The 14074-nt window shown below is 38.0% G+C and overlaps 1 long non-coding RNA gene across 1 annotated transcript in view; it reads left to right on the forward strand.

Annotated features, from left to right (window-relative positions):
• Nucleotides 1-330, forward strand: part of LOC123852748 (uncharacterized) — a 44014-nt gene extending 43684 nt beyond the window's left edge. Inside the window, exon 5 of the long non-coding RNA XR_006792996.3 lies at nt 183-330. This is a non-coding gene — a long non-coding RNA (uncharacterized LOC123852748). The remainder of the gene's footprint in view (nt 1-182) is intronic.
• Nucleotides 331-14074: the final 13744 nt, after the last annotated feature.

Genomic DNA, 14074 nt, shown 5'->3' on the forward strand with positions numbered 1-14074 from the left:
GGTCACCCTGTGAGGAAGTACAAGAGAGAGCATTAGATACAGGAAAACCGACTCCCAATTCACTATTGGAATTGAGAGTTGCTGGGTTTGATTATGCACTGCTTTTCCATGTATTATACGATTTAACTCTTGAAACACCTGCTGTGATGTGTAAATATTACTTTCCTAACTTTGGAAATCAGGAAACATATTCACAGAACCTGTAAACTGGCGAAATTTCAAAGCCATTCTTCTTACTGAAAGTAGAATGCTTTGTCCACCTCATCAGAGCGAAGGTCACCTGCCTCCATGAAGGTCAGCAGAAAGGAGGTAAGACCCAAGTATACCGACTCTCCGAGCATAATATTCATATTAAATGAAAACTTTTAACTACCTGCAAAAGAAAGAATAGACCCAAGCCTAGAAAAAAATACATCTGCAGGTGAAACAATGTCACCAGCAATTATTTATGAGTTTTGGTCTGCTTGGTAGGCCAGGGAAATGCAAAGACCAACCCCCTAAAAGCCAGTTTTCAAATTACTAATTTGATTCTACTAGTCATGTGTTTTAAGCCTGCTTTCTATCATCACTTATTTATTTAGCTGAATGACATATCAGCTTCAAGAGTCCACTAATGGTGAAATAACCTTTTTCAGAAGGGGAATTGTACAAAATGTGTCAGTGCTTTTAAAGAGAATAAAATGCTTAATAAGATTTGCCTTCAGAGATTTTTGAAATTCAGGCCTACAGAGGCAATGCACATCTGCCAGCAGGACCTACTGGGTCAGCTCCCTTGCAGCTTTCTAGAGTTTTCTTAAGAAGTGCTGGAAGAACAAGAGGCAGAGTCTAAGGCAGGGAAAATAAGGGAGTGATGGGCAGCAGGCAGCAGGCAGCAGGAGGAAGGCTATCCAGAGGGGGCTTGCTCATCTGATTATGCTTCCTCCTCCCTCCCCAGCCTGAGAACTGAACGAAGAGGCAGACAGAGTCTCATCCTTCAAGAAGAGACCAGAATCTGCATTGAAGAGCAGAGAAGCTGCAAATTCCACTTGGTTTTTCTTAAAGTAGGTCTTAGGCAAGAATTCTTATTCTCCCAGGGTAATGTTCCAGGTATAAAAGCATTGGTTTCTGTTTAAAGATAAAATAGCCTCTGTTTCTATATAAGAGTGTAAGAACTATATTAAGGACCACCAGTCAGAAAAATCTTTTTTTGTGACACCATAGGGGCCTGCAAGAGTGGATTTCATGAGAGCAGCTTTTCTTGTATGTAAAATATTTTTTTTACATCATTGCTTCAGCAAGGCACCTATTCTTTTTAAGATTCTTGGAATGCCAAATGCAATATGATCTTCTGAATAGAGGGGAGAAAAAAACCCTCAGGAGAGCTGATTAAATACCTGTGCAAGGATCGTCTGAGAGATTTAGGGTCCTTGGGCTTTTTTCCAGGGAAGTCAGTCCTCCAACTGCTGGCTTGTCAGATATCCAACCTTAAACTATTAGAGCATTCCAACTTAGGCAGGTGTAAAAAACCTTTAAGACCTTAAAAGCTTTCAGAAAAAAATTCACAGCCAGTTTAAGTTAACCAAAACCCAAACAAATGCCTAGGTTATCTGTTCTCAGCGTGTTGGTAACAGAAGCAACCAGAGGTTTTTTTAAAACAAAGGGACACGGCTTCTTACAGTACTAACGCCTGCTTCATTAGAGCCCATATAGCGTGCCCTACCCTAGTGCGCCTTTTGTTGGCTTTTGCTTCAGCCACAATTTTGAATGCCTTTGGGAGAGAAGATGTGTGAAGGAGTGTTTCAGGTATCCATTACTCTTGGTGGGAAAGGAGGCCTACAAATAGAGAAGGAAAGTCAGCTTGGCTCATTCCCTCCCTCTCCCAGCTGGTCTCCGTTTTCTGCTTTACCATAGCTTATCTAGACAGCGGCTGACACAGGCCACTGATTTCACTTTGGGTTGAAAAAGTGATCTCTGGAGGATAACAATCTCTTTGGCCTTTTTGTATTACTCTTTCTGTAATACAAAAAGGAAGTCAACTTAGAAACAAACATATATATGAAAGTTGTCAGTAATAAACTTCTAAGGCAGTCAGGGTTTTTTTTTATAATATTAAATGGATGAACATGACTTGATGATAGCATGATATAATTTGCAGCTAATTGCCATTGTCCTCCGAACATGTCCTAGCTTTGGCTCTGGCTTCTTCTTTTTTTTGGCTGGACAGTAATTAATGTGAAGGTGAGATTCAAATTTCTAGGTGTCCTCTCCACATTTCCTGACATTCTTTGGCCTTATGGACCCGTGGAGGGATTCCATCAGAGTAAGGCTCTTGGCCTCTCCCACCTTCACCTCCACGGGAAGACTTGTCACACCTCCCTGGACAGCTGGAGGGAAGAATTAACATGCTCAGTTCAGGCCCTTCTGAACACCTTTCAGTGACCGCCTGTCCACAGAATGAACTAACCTGCACCCTCTTTCCCAGGCTGCCTCTGTGGGGGAAGCCAAGGGCATGGGAGGGACCTGTGCTTGGCAGGTGGTTGAGTGAGTTTAATGCTGAAATTATTTAGAGTTAAAAAGCCTACTGTAGGCACACATCTAGGTTTCATCCTCCAATCAAGGATTTATTTGTGATAATACTGATTGTTTAAAATCTCCTTCTGCCATAGTCAAATCCATAGAGACAGAAAGTAGAATGGTGGTTGCTAAGGTCTGTGCCTGTGGGAGAATATGAAGTTATTGTTTAATGGATATGTGGTCTCAGGTTTGCAGATGAAAATGGATTCTAGAGATGGACAGTTGTGATGGTTACACAACAAAATGAATGCACTTAAGTATTTACTACCACTGAACTGTACACTTAACAATGGTTAATATGATAAATTTTATGTTATGTTATTTTATACTGTGTTATATATTTTATGTGATGTTACATATTTGAACACAATGAAAAAAAAATGGAAAAAGCAATTTCTTTCTAGTTCCTTTGCCTATGTTCTCCGGGGGTGGACAGCTTCTGTTGATCATACATTTAACTATAAGTTTCAGTGACTTAAAGGAGCCAGAAGCTAGATATGTTACAAAGGAGACTTCATCCCATGGTCTTTTATTCAATGAAGGGACTTCTCTCCACTTTCTTACCCACTCCTTTCCTTGAGAGGAAAGGTGACTCTCCCTGCTAGGCAAGCTCTCACTCACCTTTAGAAGCAGCCTGTCTAGAGGAGGCTGCTGTAGAAGGAAGTCTTTACATCTCTGCAGGAGAGGTTTGGGGTTGACCAAATTTTCCTTGAACTGGATGGGTTACTTAAATTCTGAAATAAAGTATCAGGAAGCCAACTTGATTGTCCATTATGCTACATTCTTCAATCTAGCTTTTACTAATCTGTTCATCCACCAAATATTCATTGAATACTTATGTGTTCCAAGCAATCTTCTGAGCACTTGGGACAGAGTAATGAGCTGCTATTTTTGTCTCTAACTGCCCAATTCCTGGGTCTTCGTCAGGGAAGGAAAACCAAACTGGGGAAGGAAAGAAAAACGTGTTATGTATTGAATCCCTTAAGCCTCTAAAATTAACTTTTTTTAATGTATAATTTACTAATATTTGTTTATTCAATATATATTGAGTCCCTATTATAAGCCAGTCACTAAGATGAACAACAGTCTTTGTGAAGCTCCAAGTCTAATAGGAAAAAAAGAAACACTAGCGAGTACATTCAATACGTTATAATTGATAGATACTGTGGTATGAGCAGAGGCAGGACTGCAATTAACATATTCTTATTTTAATTAGCTCAATATGGAATACATATCAAATTCTCAATATATCCTTAACTAAAAGCAGTAATCCCCACCGCTTTCTTTTTAAAATTCTGGCAAACACCAGAAATACGGAAATTTAGAAAGGAAGGCTGAAGGGTAACAATGACAACAAAAAACCCAAAAGCTTAATCTAAAATTAGGACAGAGTCAGATATTATCATGCTTGGAGATTAGTGCTAATAGGAATCAACATAAAATGGGTAAGATTAGTCATCTGCAGGAATCATGGCAGGAAATAAGCCACCTAAGAGATGATTCACAAACATATTGCTAGCAATTTGAGGGTGCTTTCTACATCTCACCAGGGGTCTAGCATGCTTCCCTAAAAGGGAAGTCATCAATTTAAAATGTAACTAGTAGAAGAGTAGTAGTAATTTAAGAAATTGCAAATTGTCATAAGGAAATGACAGAGGTTTTGGATGACAGATAAAAAGTATAGAAAATGAATGGTATAGTAGAATTTGTCACAATCTCTAGGGAAGAAAAGTTGCTGATTCTAAAGACTATTAGGGGATATCTTAGAAATATTCCTAGGACCAAGAAGAGCAATTCATCCTATTTGATAGTTGGATAAACTCTAATTACAAGTTCTTTATTCTATGTTCACTAATCAACCCACTGATCCAACTGATGGCCAAGCACCAACTCCCATCTGAGTGGCCCAGTAGTCATGCTCAAATGACTGCTAATGGTCATCCTGTTAGATATAATCCCCAAGGTAAATTAATGAATGGATATACTCGTTGCCATACCATTTAGTGAGTTGGATTAAGGAGCCTGATCCTCTAGAATCTGTTCATCTTAGATCGCTAGTAAAATTGATGTACATTCTACATGTGTTGCTCTCATTCAGATACAGGTATTTCAAACCATGGGACATAAACAACTAGTTGGTCTGTCTGTCATTCTTTTCCTAATCCCCTCAACTTCATTCATTTTCCATCCACTCAGGCCCCAAATCTTAATAACTTTCTTTGAATTCTCTTACCTACATCATAGTCTAACACTAATCACATCCAATTAATTTTTCCTTCTTATTCTTCCTTCCAAAGTCTAGGCCTAGAGGATATCATAATTATGTAGTGGCAAAGTATTTCCAAGTAAAATTTGAGGTGATGACCCATGCCCACTCCTACTCCACCTAAGTCACTCATGTGCTCCCTAAGAGCCCCCCTCCAGATGAGAGTTAGACAGGAGACATCCATTGCCACTCTGGACTCACTACAGAACCAGAAAAGGTAGGAAGTCTTGATTATTGAGTTCAAAACCCTGGAGGTGAAACTGAAAGATTGAGATCCACATGTGTGACTTTCCTACCTAGACTAAAAAAAGAATCTTCAAGCTGAAAAAGAGGGCAATGAAGGGGGAGGTTGGCAGAGAAAAAGAAATAAATATGAGTGTGAGAGTTGTGCCCTGCCTTCTGCCCCATCATGATGAGGCCTTAGAGAAGACATCGCTGATCCTCTTATTTAAGTCTGGGGACCCATAAATAGAAAGTTGTTCTGATGGAATAGGGCTGGGAGATAGCAGACAGTAAAACTGGGGAGAAGTTCCCCTCCCCCTCCCTTCATGCTACCATCATTGAGAAGAGCCCTCAAGTTGGCTCACATTCGGATACTAGCTGGAGATAATCCATCTAGTGTCACAGGCTAGAGTGGTGTGGATGGCATCTGAAATCTCCCACAGCCCTCCAGTCTGGAGACTGGGGTCATCAAAGAGAGGGACCTGCAAAAGTCCTCACCATCAGAATAAGGGAACTTCTCATAAGGAGGATTCTGTGTGGACAGTCTCTTCTCCTAATGACTGTCCCACACCTACATAGAGGACAACAAGAAGAGTGACCTCGGGAACAAGCTCCCATGGTGTGGAGAAAGATAAAATGAGTATCTCCCATGTCTACCTTCCCACTCCTTTCACCATGTCCTGAGATGGTGGAGTTAAAAAGCCCCCCCAAAACACAGAATAGGCCTTATTTTGCCTGGAAGTGAGTAGAGTAAATTTTCTCCAGCTTAGCTCCAGAAATTAATATGAATTATAGAAAATGAAGACAGTTATGGGTCTTGTATATGTTGCACACTTGACTAGGACCTTTAGAATTTGTACCTGCTACTTTCATATTATTAAAATATCTTTTTAATAAGCTCCCTGCATCTATCTTACACACCACTGTCAAATTAATCTTCCTAAATGCCTATTTTAACAGTGCATGTGATGGCTTCCTGTTGCTTTCAGGATGAAGTCCAAGCTCTTCATCCCTGAGGCATTGTGAAAGGCCCCACACCATCTGCTCCCCAACTACTTTTGAACATTTTACCTCCTGCTGTTTTCAGTAGGAATCCTCTGTTCCCAGAAAGCCATCCCTCTAACTTCTAGCCTCAATGCTTTGTTCATCATCTTCTCTTACCACCTTCACCACATCTAAAGTGTTCTCCCTGCTTCTTTCTTTTATAGAAATCTCAACTTACCTCATCATTTGCTTAAAAAATTATTTTTAAAGTCCATTCTTACAGTTTTTTTAACACACCTATCCATTTGCATTCCACTATGTCATAAGAAAACTAGTGATGAGTTGCCAGGGGAAATGAGAGGAAGGGCAGATTATCTCAGGATGGGGCTGTCAGGGAAGGCTTCCTAGAAAGTGTGCACATGTGTTGGGCCATAAAGGCAGGTAACATTTAGATATATAGAGATGGCAAAGATAAGAAAAAAGGAGTCTACAAGGAAGAGATAAAATTATAAGCAAGGAAATTAGCCATATATTTGGGGTTTGTTGAATGGTTGAGTCAAGCACAAACTGAATTTTATTTTCTTAACCCCTAAAATATTTGCTGTCTGTTCCACTTACTTTTGTATGTAATTGGCTATCTCTGTCTATACCATATCATCTTTCTATATCTACCACCTTATATAAGTTATCTATCAACCTACATACTGGAATGGTTCATGTACATGACTTGTCTTCAAGTAAAAAAACATTGCCTGGCACGGATGGGATGTCTTAAAAATCACAGGTAATTTCTGACTATCAGTCCCTCTGACTTCAACATTAGTGAAGTCACCTTTACTAATGACAATATGTGAAAAGTTAAGGAAACTTAGATTCTGGGTCTGAGCACTGACCTCTCTGTAGAACTATTGTCATTTAGAATTTTTAGGAAATGAAATATTTAATGTGGCAGATGTACAGATGCTTGGGTAACAATGATGATTACAGAATCTGGGTATCATAAAAGCAACTAGAGAGAAGATAGTAGACATGGAAGAGAGAACAAGATGATCCAACAAAGCATAACTGGCTTTCCAGACACAGAGAACTACAACAAACAAAACAAAATAAGATGGTGCAAGCATATAGAGAAGATTTTTTTTCTAAGTGGATTATTCAATGGAGCCTCTGATGCACAACATCATTGCTGAAGGAGTCAGTTCTTCTAGGAGGAATGTTGAGCTCCTAACATTACAAATTGAAGAACTGAAACTTCTTTTCCCACAGAAAAAAAAAATACTGGTTAAATTCTTTTAGGATTAATTCAAGTAACTTTTGAGTTGAATGGGCTTTTGTGGGCTGATTTAGGTGCAGAGTCAATGTTTTTAGAATTGTTTCTATGTGGAAATGTGTTCTGTCAAAGCCCTAATTTAGAAATAAACTTCTAGAACGTAAATCACTTTTTCATTTGGAAGTTATCTATATTTCTTTTGTAATGGCTTCAGAGTCTAGCAGAAAATTATACTCAGAACAGGAGTCTAGTAAATACCTGTTGGAAAAAAAAAATGAATGTATACAGGTACTTAATCCTGAATTCACTGAGTGAGAAGAGTAATAGTTTGTGTGCTGGATGGGAAATGCTCACATTCTTCAAGTGATAATTATGAGAAATCTCAAGCACCTACCACACACTAAAAATTATAATAAATCTTATCACAAGAGGGAAGAGATGGTGGTTCCAGCATGTAATTGTCTCGTCTTGGAAGCCATAGATGGGACAAAACTGTGACATGGATCCACAGAGTGAAAGGAAGGATTCAAAGGACTTTGGAAATAAAATGGATCTGGGAATCCACAACTCTTTTAGAAAAGTGTATAACAATTTCTGCTCTTAAGCCACATTTGATTCATTTATTCAATGATTTGTATTCATTTATGTATGTTTTTTCATTTATTTATTCAGCTAATGAATTAGTTTTCTACCACTGTAGTAACTGATACCACCTCAAACGTAGCAGTTTAATACAACACAAATCTATTACCTTACAGTTACATAGGTTAGAAGTACAGATGAAAATCAAAGTATCCACTGGCTGGGATCTCATGTGGAGACTCAGAAAAGAATCCACTTGTAAACCCATTCAGGTTGTTGGCAGACTCCACTTCCTTACAGATATACAGCAAGGTTCTCATTTTCTTCCTGGCTACCAGCAGGAGACTTCCCTTAGTTCCTAGATGTCCCTCTCTGGTCCTTGCATGTGGGCCTCTACATATAAGGGCCAACAGCAGGGCATTAATCCTTCTCATACTTGGAATCTCTCTGACTCCCTGTTACCAGGATAATTCAGGACAGGGCCTACCCCCTTCTTAAGGTTCATAATCTTCATTGTATCTGTAAAATCCCTTTACCATGAAATGTAACACATTCACATTCAGGGTTCTGGGTGTGAACTTCTTTAGGGGGCTATTCTGCTTACTACAACCAACAATAACTATTGTTCTTATGGGCCTTTTTTATTTTTAAAGAATTTTATCTCAATAAATTGGTGAGGAGGGGCTGATCAGTAACCTAGTTGAAGTCCTGCCAAGAAGTGATCTCTTAGTCATGTTTCATGAACAACCTCACATTTTAGCCTTTAAAAAGATCATTTCCAACCCTTAACTATGTTAGTGGTTTTCCACTGGTTATTTTAAAAATTGTCAAAGTGTATTTTTTAACATAGAATCATGAACAGCACACAGAAATTGCACACAAATATATAACATGGATACTACTTGTGTAACTACTTTATTGCTAAATTTTCTACCATGTGGAGAAGTAGGGATTCTCATACACCATTGCTGAGGTAAATTTCTGGAGTTTGATCTGGCAACATATAGAAAAGCCCAAAAATATGCATATTCTTTAACATGTAAATTGCCATTCTAGGAATTTCTCTTAAAGAAATAACAATGAAAATGGATAAAGCTTTCACTAGAAAGATGTTCAAGAGTGCATAATGTGATCGTGAATAATTAATACAACCTAAATATACAACAAGAAAACGGTTATAACGTATACTTCCTCGGGGCACCTGGGTGACTCAGATGGTTAAGCGTCTGCCTTTGGCTCAGGTCATGATCCCAGGGTCCTTGAATTGAGTCCCACATCAGGCTCCTGGCTCAGCAGGGAACCTTCTTCTCCCTCTCCCTCTGCTTCTCTCCCTGCTCATGCTCTCTCTCTCTCCCTCTGTATCTCTGTGTCTCAAATGAATAAATAAAATCTTTAAAAAAAATTATACTTCCTCTATGCAATGAAATGATGTTTTATGATAAAACTAGACAGGTTTGGAGATCTGACCTTATAGGAGACCTGTGTCTCCAAATCAGAACCAAACCTCAGGAGAGCTAGATAGGGCCCAGAATTTTCCTTGCCCAAAAAATAAAGGACAGAAAAAAACATCTGCATGGTGAATCTGGGCCAAGTTCTAGTATAAAGCAGGGAGCATAATTTTCCCTATCCCTGGATTTGACATAGTTGTGGTGAAAGACTTCAGACCACAAGAGGTTTCCAAAACTCCAAAATAACACAGGCAACCTGCCCAAGGTTCTTGCGGTAGATCCAGACCTGGAGAGACTGTGTGGTTATGATTCCTACATGGACCAGCAGGAGAACCTGGCAGGTAGGAGTGTAAATCCATGTATGCTCCCTGGAACTTTTAGATGCAACCCATGGCAGGGAAAAATCATGAATTGACTGCAACTAGTTTCTGCTACCAGTAGACTGAGTTAGAAATAAAAATTAAGATGAATTATGGAAAATAAAATTATATTTCTTGCATATCTGAAATTTCTACACACAACATACGAACAGGGGAAGACTGGAAGTAAATATAATAGTGATGGTAGCTTATCACTCTAGGTGTTACCATTATGAATGATCTTGACTTTATTTGAAATTATAATTTCCATTTGTTAAGATAATGGAGTATGTACAAATCTCAAATGTGGAAGAAATAATATAACTCTTTATTTTCTCTTACAGTCTAATATAAGCACCAGCCCTATCTAGCAGGAACTCTTCCCCAGTTACTCGGGAGCACCCCCTATGTTTAATCAAGCTTCTGGGTCTTAGGCTGTGTTAAGGTGTGTGTGTGTGTGTGTGTGTGAAGAGAAGCACACCCATCATGTATGTCCACACTGGTTCCCACTGTGTCATCCATTGTCACTCACTCCATAGTTCCTTTGACTTACAGTTCTTCCTAGAATTTCCTTATAATCTTTTTTATTTCTGTAAAGATAGTAATGATGTCCCCTATTTCATTACTGATTTTAGTAGTTTGAGTCTTCTTTTTCCTTTTCTTTCTTTCTTCTTTCTTTCTTTCTTCTTTCTTTCTTCTTTCTTTCTTTCTTTCTTTCTTTCTTTCTTTCTTTCTTTCTTTCTTCTTTCTTTCTTTCTTTCTTTCTTTCTTTCTTTCTTTCTTTCTTTCTTTCTTTCTCTTTCTTCTCTTTCTTTCTTTCTTTCCTTCTTTTCCTTCCTTCCTTCCTTCCTTCCTTCCTTCCTTTTTGCCAGTCTTGACAAAGGTTTGTCAATTTTGTTATCTTTTCAAAAAATGAACTTCTGATTTGTTGATTTTGATGATTGTTCTTCTACCTTCTTTTCATTCATTTCTGGGCAAATCTTTATTATTTTCTTCCTTGTACTTGTTTTGGGTATAGTTTTTTCTTCTTTTTCTGGTTTCTTTATTTTTTTTTTAATTTTTATTTATTTATTTATTTATTTATGAGAGTCAGAGAGAGAGAGGCAGAGGCAGAAGGAGAAGCAGGCTCCCCACTTAGCAGGGAGCCCAATGTGGGACTCGATCCCAGGACCCTAGGATCATGACCTGAGCTGAAGGCAGATGCTTAACCATCTGAGCCACCCAGGCGCCCTTTTTCTGGTTTCTTAAGGTGGAAGCTTAGGTCATTGATTTGAAATCTTTCTTTTGTTTTATTTTATTTTTTTAAGATTTATTTATTTATGTAATCTTTACACCCAACGTGGGGCTCAAACTTGTGACCCTGAGATCAAGAGTCACATACTCCACCTACTGAGTCAGCCAGGTGCCCCTCTTTTGTTTTAAATATAGGTGTTTACAGCTATAAATTTCCTTTTAAGCATTGTTTTACCTGTATGCCATAAGTTCTATGTTAACTTAAAAAAATCAAGTTGGTTTTAATACTAACTCAAATTTAATAAAATACAGAAACTTGCTTGAATATATCTATATTCCTTTTCTACTCTTTTGGGCTATAATTGGCATATAAATTACATCTTAATGCATTATGAGTCCATCAACATAGATTTGTAAATATTGTTCATGCAGTTCTTTTTTTAATCAGATAGAAGAAAAGAGTTACAAAAATACATTAATATTACCTTTTATATTTATGCAATCACATTTACTGATGCTCTTTATTTCTTCATGTGGATTCAAGTAACTGTCAAGTGCCTGAATGACTTCCTTTATTATTTCTTGCAGGGTAGGAACTCGTCTGCTAGGAACAAATTTTCAGTTTTTGTTTGTCTGAGGATGTCTTAATTTCTCCTTCATTTTTGATGCATAGTGTTGCTGGATATAAGACTACACTGACAGGGCGCCTGAGTGGCTCAGTCGGTTAAGCGTCTGCCTTCGGCTCAGGTCATGATCCCAGGGTCCTAGGATCGAGCCCCACATTGGGCTCCCTGCTCTGTGGGAAGCCTGCTTCTCCCTCTCCCGCTTCTCCGCTTGTGTTCCCTCTCTCGCTGTGTCTCTCTGTCAAATGAATAAATAAAATCTTTAAAAAAAAAAAAAAAGACTACATTGACAGTCTTTTTCCATTAGCACATGAATATATTTTCCAACTGCCTTCTGGTTTCTATAGTTTCTGATGAGAAGGCAGCTGTTAATCTCATTGACGATCCTTTGTACATCCTGAGTTATTATTCTCTTGCTCTTTTCAAGATTCTTTTGTCTTTGTCTTTCAACAATTTGACCATGTGACTATGTCTGGATCTCCTTGAATTGATCAAGTCTGAATTTGTTGAGCTTTATTGATGTGAAGGTTGGCTTTTTTTTTTTTTAATCAAACTTTGGAAGTTTTCAGCCATTATTTCTTCAAATAGCCTTTCTGCCCCTTTGCTCTCTCTCTTCTGAGATTCTTATTTTGCATTTTTAGTGCATTTCTTGCTATATCACAGGTCTCTGAAGCTCTGTTCATTTTTCTTCATTTTTTTTTTCTTTCTGTTCCCCAGACGTACAAATGCAATAGATGTATCCTCGGGCTTACTGATTCTTTCTTCTTCCAGTTCAAATTTTTTTTGTAGAAACCCTCTAATGACTTTCTAATTTTTTGTTGTCAAAGTTTCTATTTGGCTTTTTTGATAACTTCTTTTTATTGATATTCTCTATGTATTGACATATGTTTTTTGTTGTTGTTGGGTTGTTTTGTTTTGTTTTTTTTAGATTTTGTTTCCTTTAGTTCTTTGAACATACTTACTGTAACTGACTTAAGGTCTTTGTCTAGTAAGGCCAACATCTAGGCCCTCTCAGGGGCAGACCTGCTGACTGCTTCGTTTCCTATGTATGGCCACACCTTCCTATTTCTTTGCCTGTTTTATAATTTTTTTTTTTAAAACCTGGACATTATATAATATAGTGTGGTAACTCTGGAAATAAGCTACTTTCCTACTCCCACCAGAATTTATTGTTGTTACAGAGTGTTTGTTGTTGTTCTTGTCATTGCTGTTTTTGCTGTTTGCTTGTTTAATGACTTTCCTGGACTAATTCTTTCTTTCCTGTGGAGTGCAGCCACTGAAATCTGCTCAATTAGGTTAGTACTCAGGTGATATTGGTCAGAGACTTTCTCAACCAGTTGGCTTGAACCAATTTTTGGTTTGAACTGACACATTTTCCACCCTTTCATGAGGGGCTCTCTGTGTGTGTATAGGGTTCACCTTCACCACTCAGGCAGTTTAAAAGTCTGCCTTAGCCTTCTTCTGTTTGTGCAGGCCTCAAGGCCACAAACTGCCACTGCAGTTCTCTGAGATTTTTCCGGGACATGCACACAGCCCTACCCATGTGTGTGGGCTTCAACATCCCATGGGTATGACAAAGCTTTTCAAAGTTCCTTTGGACATCTCATTCCCCAGATCTTCCTTTTAACTTTTTTTTTTGCCACCTCTTGTATGCCCCACCTGTGAAGTATCACAGCCTCAAATAGAGGTGGTATTAAACAATTACTGGTACTTATTTTTGAAAATTGCTCTTGGGGTTCTGTGTCAGGTCAAATAATGACAACACCCTATGAATGGAGCTTTTCCAGGAAGCTGAGGGACAAGTCAAACAGTGACAAAGCTGTGGAATGGTACTTCATGAGTTGCTTCAAACCCAGCCTGCCTCCCCTGAGGCCTACAAGGCAACTAATTTTCAAGGTCCTATGGAGTTAGGGCAATGGAAAAACAACATAGTTCAGTTTTTATATTTAAAGTCTGACCATTTATACACTGTCACACACACACACACCATTATATATTCAATATTGACATCAGAAAAACACCAAGATATATAGTGATTTAAATATCCCTATCCATTTGTTAAGGCGCACCTCAATTGCCCTGTTTTAGTTTTCTCATCAATTCTGTCTTCCCTCCAGTATTTTAAATCTTCCTTCCTTTTGTTCAGTAGTGCTTGGTCATGCCCATGTTGTATTACTTTTCATCCTGAGTTATTCTTATTTGTATGTCTTCCCAATATTTGCACATATTGTAGGAACAAAAAATAAAGGATTAAATGGACATGATCACCTCCAAAAAGTAATAACATTTAATAATAAGGTAAGAGGAAACCAGTCTGATTTTATTTATTTATTTATTTATTTATTTATTTATTTATTTATTTATTTATTTATTTATTTTTACGATAATGCTTTTAAAGTTTCAAAAAGATACAGTTCTGTCTCTATGAAGAAACAATATGTTAAAAAAGACCACTCAGTAGTAGAGTTGGTTACAAGCACTCCTGGAAAAGAGGCCTAAATTTAGTTATGCCTGCTATGTAAAAAATTATTCAG

The sequence above is a fragment of the Mirounga angustirostris genome, unplaced genomic scaffold (genome assembly GCF_029215605.1).
Source record: "Mirounga angustirostris isolate CCGP_5_RB_7025 unplaced genomic scaffold, mMirAng1.0.hap1 SCAF_14, whole genome shotgun sequence".
NCBI lineage: Eukaryota > Metazoa > Chordata > Mammalia > Carnivora > Phocidae > Mirounga > Mirounga angustirostris.